This window comes from Lucilia sericata, unplaced genomic scaffold, assembly GCF_015586225.1.
Source record: "Lucilia sericata isolate MDLA Ls3-8-SP2 unplaced genomic scaffold, ASM1558622v1 Contig000336F_arrow, whole genome shotgun sequence".
Taxonomy (NCBI): domain Eukaryota; kingdom Metazoa; phylum Arthropoda; class Insecta; order Diptera; family Calliphoridae; genus Lucilia; species Lucilia sericata.
Window position 1 is genome coordinate 119,157 of NW_023994356.1, and position 14,318 is coordinate 133,474.

The following is a 14,318-nucleotide window of genomic DNA, read 5'->3' on the forward strand; positions in this document are numbered from 1 at the left end:
AAATGTCCTTAAGCTATTTAAGAGTTTAAGAGACTTGCAATAGAATTAAAAACAAACAAAATACAGCTGTGGTCAACTAATAGGAAACGGTCTCTTTATATTACAGCTTGAAGTGATTCATATACAAATATTTTCAGTTGAAAATACATACTTGTAAATGAAATGCATTTTGTTGTTGAGAACTTTATATTCCCTTTTACATTATGTATTTGCTGAAACTTCAATATAAAAAGTACACATGGTATTAGGAGTGATAGAAGGTCCAATGAAATATAAACAATTCTATGAATATTAGTTGGAAAAGACTTCTTGCTTGATGGTCTCCCATGATGGCCCGATTCCACTTTTTGAATTTTCTATAATATTGAACCAAGAAACACAAAAACATTCAGAACATTAAGTTAATAAAAATCTGAAGGAAAAGATTTTTGGTACTTTTTCGTTCCAGTGGGGAGTTTGTCTTTCAAAAAATAAAATCAGAGTAAACACATTTTGGATAAAAATGTTTTGGGGAAAATTCCGATATCTGGGGAATATTAAAAATTCTAATATATGGTGTTGTAAACTACTCCACTAAACCTACAAACTGCAGTATGTTACGCTTTTCATATTAGGTTGATATGAGGATGTAGGTATAGTACATCAAATCCGAAAAAATAAACCTAGGCCTGAGTATATTATTTTTCAATGTTCAGAAACTCAGTTTCCTGGACGTTGTTGCGATTTATTTTTATTTTATTAATGTAAAAATTAACAAAGAAAAAGCTCGCAGTAAAATAGGAATCCCATCAGATCAAATGTTACGTGCACTGAAAACCCTTACTTACTTACATTATATACTTTTTCTATCATGCGATATATTGTATCTCAATCCATGTTATAAAGTGAGATATTATAGAACTCTCTAATTGGTAAATGATTTGCTTATGTAAATGAGATCGGTTATTAAGGAATGTGAGTCCCGTTCGATTTTATTTACTACAGAACACATTTCTGTCATTTACTTTGGTCTAAAGCAAATTAAAGTAAATTTTAAACATTCATTTACAATTAAAACGTGATCGTGGCAAATTGATCAACCGGGAGAAAAAAAATTTAAAAGTGAAATTAATTATTTTTCTAAAGTGTTTTTAGTGAAGTATCTATATAATTAATAGGCAAGACGATTTTTTGTGACCCCTTTTACTCTTACAGTATACATCTGATCTTGGCAAAAATTATATCATTTTAAAGGTATTTGTTCACAGATGTGCACAATATAGTTATTAATGAGATCGGTTCAGAATTTTAGGAGCTATAAGAGTTTAAAGTTGTTACTAATACATAGAAACAATAGTCACACGTACGTATTCTTGAAATTAAAAACAAACAAAGCAAGAAACAAAACAAAAAAGTAAACAACACGGCTTTTTGAAAAAAAAGAGAGGAGAGTGAAGAAAAGTATTTTGCATGATATTTGTTTTTGTTGTTGTTTTTAATAAGGCTTAGGCAACGCGAAAATAGGATTTTATTGTTTTATATTTTAGTGTAAAGTGCTAAGTTGTGAATGAGATAATGATCTATTTTGTTATAATATCGTTACGATTGTTACCAAATCGAAAGGAATATTTTTATAAGAAGTAGGACTTCAGTTTTATATTCAGAGTTTTCGATTGGAAGTTTTTCGTTATTTAAACTTTTCAAAATAGCTAAATTGAAGGACATTCCCGAGGAAACAACGAACTGGGAATATAAAAACATGCGTAAATAATGCTTGGGGACACCTAAAGAAATGCCAAACAATGTACTGATATTGGTGTTTGAACTGGAAAATTATTGGTAGGACATCAGTACCGGAATTCAGTAATTTTTTTTTTTAATTTTAAGTATTGATATCTAAAAGTAATGACAAATATCAGTTACATTAACGAATTTCCCTAACTTTTTAACAACCGTAGAATATTTTAAAGACAAATATCGGAAAAATATAAGAATGTCAAAAGTTGTGTATTGAAATATTTTTAAAATATAAAATTATTAACGTGAACTTTTAATTTATTTTTTACTTTTTCGATTATGTTTAAAGAAAAAAATCGGTGAAATGAAGTTCAGAATACATACCACATAACGACAAAATGTTGTAGTTAAAAAAAATACTGAATTGCGGTACATAATTATTAGTTTTGATTGATTTGGAAGATTTAAATGATGGATTAACGAATTGATTCACTGTCAGTAAGAAATAAAAATAGCCTGTAAAAAATATAAGTAAAGTTTAGTTGGTCATGCCGGTATATGATACACCGCAATAAATGGATATGTATATCGCTTATATGCAAGTTTAGAACAGCGAGGACTTGATGATATTCTTCTTTTTTTGGGCTATTCTAACCAATTATGAAATAGTAGTGTAAAGTGAAAACTGTAAGTTAAATATGTGATGGTTATTTGTTATGATGAAGAGTGTTTAACCGTACTTAGCAATTTATCGTTTATTATTCATTTACTTGCTATTAAAGCTTGCATATATTTACAAAAGACTGAAATTTATAGTTTATTAATGTTTTCTTTCAAACAGTACTAAAAACAGTACTTGAGAAATTAAGGCCTTATTATGCATATACAAAATCAGTGTGTAATTGGAAGCCAATGCATATCGTTATGCGGTTCTATATGAAGGCTAATAAAAGGCCCATTAGAAGGCCTCATAGAATATCTACTATTAAATTCTATTAGAAGACATTAAAATTGAATAAATGTATGTCTGCTGAAGTCTTTGTCGAGTGTTATAAGGGAAAATTTATACAACATATTCCTGATGGACTACTAATGACATCCAAATAAAATTTATTTATAATTAGATAAGACATTATTTAAATATTTTTACTGTTTTCACAAATTATTTAGAACATTTCAACTCTGTATTTTGAACAGCTAACATTTCTTTACTGGTGTGTACACTGTACAGTAGAGTACTCCAGCATTGTGAACGATGCGTAAATATGTAGGGGATAATAAGTCGATAAAAGAAATGTTCGTTATTTTTTATTATTTTTAAAATAGTTGAAATACTTTTGTAAAACAAGTTGTATAACTAATTTTGACAATTGAGGTTTTAAATTTCTGATGGAAGTTTAACTAAAACCCATCACATTTTCTAAAAGAAAACATTATTCAAAGCAAATTATACACTTTGATAATATCAATAAAGTTAATTTTTTACCACAGATTTGAACTACAAAAATAGGGTTTTATTTTAGCTTATTTATGCAATTTTTCCAGCATTGGTTCTGGTCGAATTTCGACCGCTGGGCGAACTCTAGTATGTATTTATATCCTTTTATAGTAGTTTAGCTCTTTCTCATATTAATTAAAATGTTCCTCATCAGAAGACAAATATACAGGTCCTGTTTATTTAGATACAAAATGTTGTGTATAGTATGTGCTGCCTGCAATTAGCAAGGATTTTGTTTTTGCTTAAAAATAAGTCTTTAATCTGAAAAGTACATCACATTTTTCACTTTTATATTTTATCTGATTTTTTTATCACTTTGGATTTATATATGTGTTTTTTTTCATATCTAATATACTAATTACTCTTCTATTTGGCAACTTCGTCTTTAAATATATGTTTACCTTTTTTTCCTATACTATATTTTAATATTAGCTTTAAAAGATATAAATTAAATTTATTCATATTGTATAATTAATTAATTAAATTACGTAATATTTAAAAATCGTCTATAGATGACAAAAATAAATAAATTTTATTTAACAATTCAAATAAATAATTAGTATTACTTCTTCAATTTTATGATTTTGTATTTAGAATCTATTTTGTCATCGTGATTTGAATTTTGAATTTATACAAAAACGGTTATGCATATACCAAGTATGCAAATGGTTTGTAGTCTACGTGTCGTATGAGTAATTTACACACAAAATTTCAATGAGTATACGCTCCGTTGAAAGTAAATAAGAAAACAAAAACATACAATTAAAACAAATTTATAAAAATCTTAAAAAATACAAAATTACAACAGTTGTTGATGATAATCATACAATGAATATGATAAAACTGAATATTGGCAATATGACTTTAGTCACACGTTTAGTCACGTTCTGGTAAACAAGTCAAAGTTATACATACATATGTATGTATATATTTTCATTCATAAAATCACAAAATATTTGATTATGCGCAATAAACGAAAAACTCCAACTACAATGAGTGAAACTGAATTCATGTCTATTGTGTCTTCAAATGAAATATTAAGAAACAGTTGATGTAGGTGCATCAATAGCAACGCATCATAAAGCTTTGCACCAAACGAAATAATTAGATGAGAAACACGTGTTGGATAATAAAAAAATCCAAACATAAAATATATTTTTTTACAAAGACAAGGGATGCGATATTTCAATGTCAACTTGCATATCAAAGTTATAAATAAAATGAAAAATTTATAAATTTCAACTGATGCCGTCAATTTTTTGGCGAATTGACAATTTACAAGCCAAATGCTACACGAAACAAATAAGTCAGTATATATGGGTATAGTAGATCATATAATGTGATGTTTTTATACCCTTCACCTTCGTGAGATGGGTATATATAAGTTTGTCATTCCGTTTGTAATTTCTATAATATAATTTTCCGACCACATAAAGTATATATATGGATCCTTATAGGTAGCGGAGTTGATTAAGCTATGTCCGTCTGTCTGTCTGTCTGTCCGTCTGTGTGTTTGTTGAAACCAGTTTTTAGAGGAACCCAGATATCGGCGAGATCCAAATCTTCAATAATTCTGTTAGACATGCTTTCGAGAAGATCGCTATTAAAAATCAGCAAAATCGGTCCATAAATCCGAGACAACCTCTGAAAATTTCATAAAAAAGACAATTTTTTTCATGCTTTGATATACGCAACAACACCAACACTGATTATTCATTGAGTATTTCGTTTCATATCTTTGGATGGCTGTGTGTTTCATTGCCTTGTGTATATTGTTTTTGTTTCTTGGTGCATTCAGTTTCGTATGTTTGGATGTCTGTTGGTTTCATTGCGTTGTCTATTTTGTTTTTGTTTTTTGTGTATTTCGTTTCGTATGTTTGGATGTCTGTTGGTTTTACTGCCTTGTGTATTTTGTTTTTTTGTGTGTTTATTTCGTTTACCGTTGTTGTTGTTCGTTTTGCTATTGCTATAATAATGATATAAACGGGGAAATGAAATAAATTAAAATTTTATATAATTGATATTTTTAAATACACTGTGGTGAAGGGTATATAAGATTCGGCACAGCCGAATATAGCACTCTTACTTGTTATTAACCACATTTATACCCTCTTTCAGATCCTACATGAAAAGCACATTGTAATAATTAACATAAATAACTGGGTAATTGTCAATTGACCCACCTTTACTTAAATATTTGTTTATTATTTCTATATAAATGGTATGAAAACAAACAATTGTCAATCATCAATTGTAATTGTTTATTCATTCTTGATTAACTTTATTGTTCTATTCACACACACTCATCTTACATTTAGCTAAATGATTTGCATTCTTGTGCATGTTTGTTTTAAATTACACAGGTCAGCACATTTTTAACGCTGTGATCAGAGTATAGTTATCTGAAAAGTCTGGGTTAATAGCAAATTTTGTAGTTAGTAGGATTTAGCGCAGCTCAATCCTGCAGAAATGTATCACTGGTTTTTAAAATTTTGTTGGCCAGTGTTAATTAATATATCACACTATTATATAACACACAGTGGTTAAGAATCTGATGAAATTTAAAATATAAATAAATCTTAAAAAGATCTACAAAAGAACATATGAGGATCGAAAATATTCCATCAGGACTATATATACACATGTCTTATGTAATCCGCAAAGAGAACTTAATTCATATTTATATATTTCAAACAAGTTGAATCTCTATATTTCTACAACCTCATTGAATAAGTTTTCTATTGATCTATCCTTTCCATAAGTTTTGTAGTAAATGAACGATATGTGTCACTTTAACGACAAACGAACAATGATCTTAACAATTTTCTACACTTTTACAGCACCACCTATCGATGTTGTTTTCTTTATATAAAATCAAGACACAAAACATCATAATGAATTAAGTTAAAATCTAAAGGAGATTATAAACAATCATAGGAATTAGAACCAAAATATAGAATAAGATAACATATACTGCATGAACTATTCAATTACCCAGGAGACTGGACAATACATAATTTTATGCCAAAACTAGTGTTACTCCAAAAGAACATGAACACGAAAATGAGTACAACTGGGAATACTAACCAACAAATGGAAATAATCAGTGACAACACAAGATGGGTGGTATTTTGTGAGGAAAGGACAAATGTTTATTTAGGTAAATTATGGAAAAACTAAATAATGAAAATCACAAAAATCGCAAGTGCTTTTGATGCAAGTTATATTGATTTGCCAATAACTACACAGGCCAACAAAATTTAAAAAATTCGAAACCCAGATAGCAAACAATGCATACATTTTAGTTTTTAGGGCTATTTTAAAAACCTGATATGAAGGAGAAATTCTGAGGCCAGATTTGAGTGCTTTGCTCAATCCTTTAGAGAAGTTTACTTTGCAAAGCTTTGGTGTATGGGTTAAACATTAGTTGGTCTATGTTATAGGCCATGATTTTGTGAAATACTTCAAATATTAAAATATTTTGTTCTAATTTCAACGTGTGCTTATATTTCACTTTTATTTCTTCTATAAGCTCTTATATTGGGAACATGCATTATATAATAGTGAGCCTATAATCATCTATCATTTTGCATTCATTGAAAATCCTAAATGGTTTAAGTACCCACTGCAGCGGGCTGGTGTAGTTTTTAGGTTAGGTTACGTGGGTTGCTCGCTAGTAAGCAAGTTTTCTCGGAGGCCTTGTGGCCCATTGTGATACCCTTAGAACTGCCATTCCCTAATATTGAAAGAATGGTTTCCCTCCCTTATTTCGTTGACTACTTGGTTCGTTCGTTCTACATGAAAACCAGCCTGTTCATCTAATAAAACCAATCATGTTTACTAGTGACGTATCTCTGAGACAGTCCAGATCATAGAAAAAGGCTCTACGAAGATAGATCATTTTTAGTATGTCACTATTCAAAAGGTATGCTTATACAATCGGATCAATCCATATTGTTTAAAATACTTTATTAACTCTTTTTAAACAAATTAAAACAGTATGCCCATATTTACGAAAATCATAATAACAAAAAAACAATTACAAAACTCGAAATTTAGAATTGATGCCGCCCATGAGTTGTCTCGTTTCGTTTATGATAATTTTAGAATTTCAACGACAACGAATAAAACACGTACCACAACTTCATCTAATGATTCCAACCTGCCGCATACTGACTTTCATACGACAACTATTAAAGCGAACCTAGACAACTATAAGCTCCATATGAATACACAAAAACCGAAAATTATTTAAAATAAAATTTCATAAATTTACCCTGAAGCCACCTGGGAAACCGGAAGCATGAAAAACAACAAAAACAAGAACTATAATGATAATGAAACATGTGCCATGTATGGTGAACAAACAACAAATGCAGCATTATCAATGACATGTGTAAGTAGCCATGAGAAGAATTGCAAAAGCGTATAAAATACATATAAACTTCTTCATTTAACCCTAAAAATTTCAGTCAGCTTCCCTGCATTTTTCTTCAGTATTTGAGAACATATAACAAATATTCAATTAAAATCAATTAAATTTTCCTTTAAGTCTTCAATATATGAATGAATGTTGAGTTTAAAAGAATATCCTTTACAAAATATGATAGATAATTGAAAACAAAAGTTTTGATATACATTATTTTCACACCTTTACTAAATCGGTTCTATTACCTGCAACAATGTGAACATAATATTAAAGTTTTACATTCTTCTTTTACAGCTTCCTATCAAAAGTGAAGAAATTTGTATCGCTGTTAAAACATGTTTAAAATATGATCAAGAAAGTTTACCAATAATACACAACACCTTTGAACAATACTCCAAAAATGTCAACTATTTTAGTGATTTATAAGATAAGATATGATATCAGTTCAAAGCCTTTACATCAACCTTTGGTCACGCAAACCAATAACCCTCTAATAGTGACAAATGGGTAACTTCTTACCTTCTATCACTTTTATTTAGTTCAAGTTTCGAACCTTGCGTTGCATGTTAGTCCGCTACATCATTATCCTGTACATTGCAGTGTTTTGGCATCCAACACAGACTTATAGTAAACAGCCTCACAATATCACTTAGAACACATATATATTCTACGATTAGGCACAGGTGCACTGTATAACATACATATGTATATGTAAATGTATAGTAAGTATATGCTTTAGTAACAATTCCGCCACTTTCCAGATCGCTACTTGGAAAACATAGCATTTATTAGGGAGTCTCAAAGTTCTCTTTATGTTCATGTCAGCAATGTAGACACCGGCACCATCTTGGATACCTCGCTAAATACTGCATACTCTTTAAACAGCTTATCGTATCTACTCCATTCTTCCCTATTTAATAGCTAATATCGTTATCTTATTTTTAGAAATTCTACCACAAATGTTATCCTGATCTTATAGATCCATTTCGTATAAGATTTTTGTGTGGTTATCACGCAAAAGTTTTACCAATGTAACATGGCGCTTTAGCACAATCCTTATAGCTACACACACATAATAATAATATTCTATAGGGATCAGATATTGTTAGATATTCAAAGCATCCTGTGGTGTACTTTTTTCGGTGCCTGTGATGTCTTACTTTGTGACTGTGATGCTCACCTTTGTGATGCCTAGATAAGTACTTCTAAATCCAGTTTATCATATCAGGCCGCAGAACAAAATTTTTCGCCAATGAAATTCTTGCAAGTGTAGTAGATGTTGAGTCTCCTTCTTCAATCTTTAATGAGAATTTTTCTTCCATGATAATTTATTATTTAGAATGGTAGCTAAATACTTAGCTACACTAGATAAACTTTACTCAACACCATCTAACGTAGGAAGCCTAAAGTCATCTATCTTGTTCTGTCTGGTAAAGCATGCTAGTTCAGTTTACAGAAAGTCCTTTTTTATCACTGACTAGCTATACCCAGTGTGCTTCGCTACCCTCATCGTAATGGAATAAAATAAATATCATTATTGTAAATGTATATATATCTGCAATATCAAAAATTCCCCTTTTAGAGAACTCTTTAAGTTTGATTTTATGATTCTAGTCTCAATATTACAGAAAATTAAAAAAAACAGTTGAAGAACGAAAAAGTACCAGACAGTGCCTTTTTATATATTTTCATTAAATCAGGATGACGCATGTTTAATTTTCAACCAGAAACCAAAAAAATCGCATAAAGATACATGTCCAATTTTATGTTTTTAGGTTCAATATTATAGAAAATTCGAAAAGTATTAGTAAAAGAACAAAGAAGTACCGGAGTATTCTTTTTCAATTTTCGTTCAATTGGGATATTGCGTGTTTAATTTTATGTTTATATATTCAATATTTTAGAAAGCTCTAAAAGTACCAGTACCAGTGAAGTACGAAAAAGTACCAAAAAACCTATTTTATTTAATTTCATGTTCCTAAGTTCAATATTATACAAAATTCAAAAAGTACCAGAAAATGTTCCAGTTTAAATTTTCATTCACTCAAGTCCCTGATTGCTTTTATAGATTCTAATTAACTCCGGGCTCCACATGCTTAATTTCATGTTTCTAGGATCAATATTATAAAAAACACAAAAAGTACCTTTTGAAGAACGAAAAAATACCAAAAAGTGCCCTTTTATAGGTTCTCACTTAATGCAGGCTCTAAACGCTTAATTTCATGTTTCTAGATTCAATATTATAGAAAATTCAAAATGTACCTTTTAAAGAACGAAAAAGTACCAAAAAGTCCCCTTTTATAGGTCCTCACTTAATCCGGGCTCTACATGCTTAATTTCACGTTTCTAGGTTCAATATTATACAAAAATCAAAAAAGTACCTTTTGAAGAACGAAAAAGTTCCAAAAAGTCCCCTTTTATATGTTCTCACTTAATCCAGGCTCTACATACTTAATTTCATGTTTCTAGGTTCAATATTATAAAAAATTCAAAAAGTACCTTTAGATGAACGAAAAAGTACCAAAAAGTCCGCTTTTATAGATTCTCATTTACTACGGGCTCTACATGCTTAATTTCATTTTTCTAGGTTAAATTTTATAGAAAACTCAAAAAGTACCTTTTGTAGAACGAAAAAGTACCAAAAAGTCCCCTATTATAGATTCTCATTTACTCTGGGCTCTACATGCTTAAATTCATGTTTCTAGGTTAAATTTTATAGAAAACTCAAAAAGTACCAGTCGAAAGACGAAAAAGTTCCAAAAAGTCCCCTTTTATAGATTCTCATTTACTCCGGGCTCTACATGCTTAATTTCATGTTTCTAGGTTAAATTTTATAGAAAACTCAAAAAGTACCAGTCGAAGGACAAAAAAGTACCAAAAAGTCCCCTTTTATAGATTCTCATTAACTAAGGCCTCCGCATGCTTAATTTCATGTTTCTAGGTTAAATTTTATAGAAAACTCAAAAGGTACCAGTCGAAGGACGAAAAAGTACCAAAAAGTCCCCTTTTATAGATTCTCATTTACTCCGGTCTCTACATGCTTAATTTCATGTTTCTAGGTTAAATTTTATAGAAAACTCAAAAAGTACCAGTCGAAGGACGAAAAAGTACCAAAAAGTCCCCTTTTATAGATTCTCATTTACTAAGGGCTCTACATGCTTAATTTCATGTTTCTAGGTTAAATTTTATAGAAAACTCAAAAAGTACCAGTCGAAAGACGAAAAAGTACCAAATAGTCCCCTTTTATAGATTCTCATTTACTAAGGGCTCTACATGCTAATTTTATGTTTCTAGGTTAAATTTTATAGAAAACTCAAAAAGTACCAGTCGAAGGACGAAAAAGTACCAAAAAGTCCCCTTTTATAGATTCTCATTAACAAAGGCCTCCGCATGCTTAATTTCATGTTTCTAGGTTAAATTTTATAGAAAACTCAAAAAGTACCAGTCGAAGGACGAAAAAGTACCAAAAAGTCCCCTTTTATAGATTCTCATTTACTCCGGTCTCTACATGCTTAATTTCATGTTTCTAGGTTAAATTTTATAGAAAACTCAAAAAGTACCAGTCGAAGGACGAAAAAGTACCAAAAAGTCCCCTTTTATAGATTCTCATTTACTCCGGTCTCTACATGTTTAATTTCATGTTCCTAGGTTCAATATTATAGAAAATCAAAAAGTACCTTTTGAAGAACGAAAAAGTACCAAAAAGTCCCATTTTATAGATTCTCATTTACTCCGAGCTCTACATGCTTAATTTCATGTTTCTAGGTTTAATTTTAAAGAAAACTCAAAAAAGTACCTGTGTAGAACGAAAAAGTAGCGAAAAGTCCCTTTATTATTAATTTCATGTTTCTATTTCAATATCATAGAAAACTCAAAAAGGACCAGTTGGAGAATGAAAAGTACCAAAAAATATCACTTGGTACCGGGGTTCCAAATAACACCCCATTAGGATATTTAGTGTTTCTAAATTTAAAAATTTTATCTAAATTGGATCATTGTGGTTGAATAAAATCAAATTTCCCGTTTTTACCCCTTTTGGTACTTTTTTCCTCCCCATTAACGAAATAAAAATTCTATTCCAAAAAGTTGCAACATCGTAGTGGGAGCCCGTTATTATGTATTCATATGTATAAGTTAATAAACCAAAAACAATGTTTTATGAAAAAAGTACCAAAAATAGGTACAATTTTAACCCTTTAAACGTCCGAATATCCAAAAAGTACTAAATTCATATTTTTATTTTTTCGTTAAGTTATGAAGGAGTCAAAAATATTTTTTGAATGTGCACTGGTTTAAAAGATACATGGGGTGCGAAAAAAGTACCAAAATACAGTTTTTACCCGTTTATTCCCTAAAGAGGACGAATTTTAAAAAAGTACCAGACACCTGTCCGTTTATTTTTTAAATGAACGGCGATAAGCTTTAAACTTTTTTTGTATCTTTTCTAGTTTAGTAGATATAAGGTTACCGAATTTACCCGTTTTTACCCTTTTTTACCCCCTAAACATTCGAATTTCCAAAAATCCCGTCTTAGTGGATCTATTTGGCGGGAGACCAACCTCCTGTCCAAATTTCAGCTCTTTAGCTTCAACCGTTTAGGCTGTGCGATGATGAATCAGTCAGTGAATCAGTCAGTCAGTCAGTCAGTCAGTCAGTCAGTAACGTTAGAATTTTATATATATAGATTATGGATAAAAATGTTCTCTTAAACATTAACACTACATCATACGCATATACGACAATCTTTCTACATTTGGATTCAAACTGCCTTAGAATTGCGTTAATCGCTAATAACAATAAGATGGGAGATAGTACTCCTCCCTTTGATGTTCCTCTGATAACCTTACACCTAACAGTAATCTTCTAGGTTTCAATTGATCAGCGAATCTCTAATTACTCCAATCTCAATGTTATTGAAAGCTCCCTTGAAATTAATTTTTAGTATATTTTTATGATAACACAATACCAACAATAAACGCCAACATAACAAATGTTGAGATGGAACATTGTGCTAAAACAATACAAATTCTAGAATTAGCTCTGAGGAATATTGAGGACTACAATAACAAACAACACAGACTATATCATGTTAATCAAGCAAAACATGAGACTCATCAAATACAGTGGTTATTCCTTACTGGTGATGATACTTAATTAAGGTATTTAAGTGATAGTCAGTTGATTGTAAAGTGTATATGGCAATGAAATCAAAAGAGACAATACTATTTAAGAAAATTTATGTTGAGTGTTTGCAAAACTTCAAATTAAATAAATCAAATTTAAATTTTTAGCTTGATTTTATACGTTTTTGCCTCAGTGACTTCAATATTAAATCAAATTGTGATAAAAAATATTTTGATGGCATTTTAATCTTCATTGGTTAGAGGATCTTGTATAAATATTTTATGATTTTCATTCTATACACAGTTTTCAAAAGAAACAATGTCTGCGGTTAGGTAACAAAATTTTTCTTGAACTGCCATCAATATTTCAGCGATTGTCAGTCTTATTTCTTTATCACTTCTTTCAATGATACACAATTTTCATATACAAACATCATTAAATTTTAAAAATGTTTCACCATCATAATGTATTTTCTTCTCTTTTCTGGTTTACGTTAGCGTTTCAGGTGTTTGCCAAGTACTTGGTTGTTACAATTCAATGGAAGAGATTTATTTGGGTGAACGCTATGGCTATAATTTATATGTTGGAGATGGTAGCTGAATGGTTCGTATCATTCAGCTACGGCGCCTGATGATATGATTTTGGCCTCTTGTTTGCATTCACTTCAATTGAAAGCTTTGCAATCATCAAGGTTTCATCAGGTAAGTTTAAATTTGCATTCGTTCATTAATATTTTATTAAACTTTAATTTTTCTCATATAATAACTATACATGATATATTTTCTTTTCATTTGAGGCTCGCCCTAACGACTATCCCTTGGAGTTACTGCAGCAAGAGCCGCCAGTTTCGTTTTACAAATTTTGTCAACTTGATCCAATTGAAGTTTACAATCAATGGTTTAGCGCTGAGGACCATCAACTGTTAGCCAAGGAAAATTATGTGCATGAAAGTCTTATTGATTTGCATTACAGTTCCAAGAATCGTAAACTGTTAGACAAAACGGAACCCTTGAATTTAAATGAGATTCCTGTGTCTTTAGAATCTTCATTTTATCATTCCCAGGAATACCATGTTTATCTTTAATCAAGTGTTTTTTGTTATCTATGTAAATAAATAAAAAGCAATATAATTTTCTAAATAAAACCTTTTTTTTTATGTTATGGGCCTTAGAGCTTGGTTTCAATAAAACTTATTTATGACACATTTCGTTGGTATACTGGCATTTTGAAGCAAGTTAGGAGTTTTGAAGTTATTTTATGAAAAGGACTTTATATGAGGAGTAGACCCATTTATGGACCAATTGTGTGGTTTCTTTAAAAACTTGTAACGATTTTTTTACTTTTATTTCGCAAATACCAGAATTTTATAAAATATTTATAAATGTTCTTCAATTTCGTTTATGTACTGGAAACCCTAAATTATACTAGCTTACAATTTTGTATCTCATGCTATAAATATTTTTTTTGTACACTCTGAGTAGCTACATCATTATAATTGCTCATTAATTATGCGTGAGAAAGAGATAATTGTACAAATATAACAAATATTTA

General features: G+C 30.0%; 1 pseudogene; it reads left to right on the plus strand.

The window, feature by feature from the left end:
- Nucleotides 1-5,996: 5,996 nt before the first annotated feature.
- On the plus strand, nucleotides 5,997-13,851 carry LOC119603785 (annotated as a pseudogene).
- The last annotated feature ends 467 nt before the right edge of the window (nucleotides 13,852-14,318 follow it).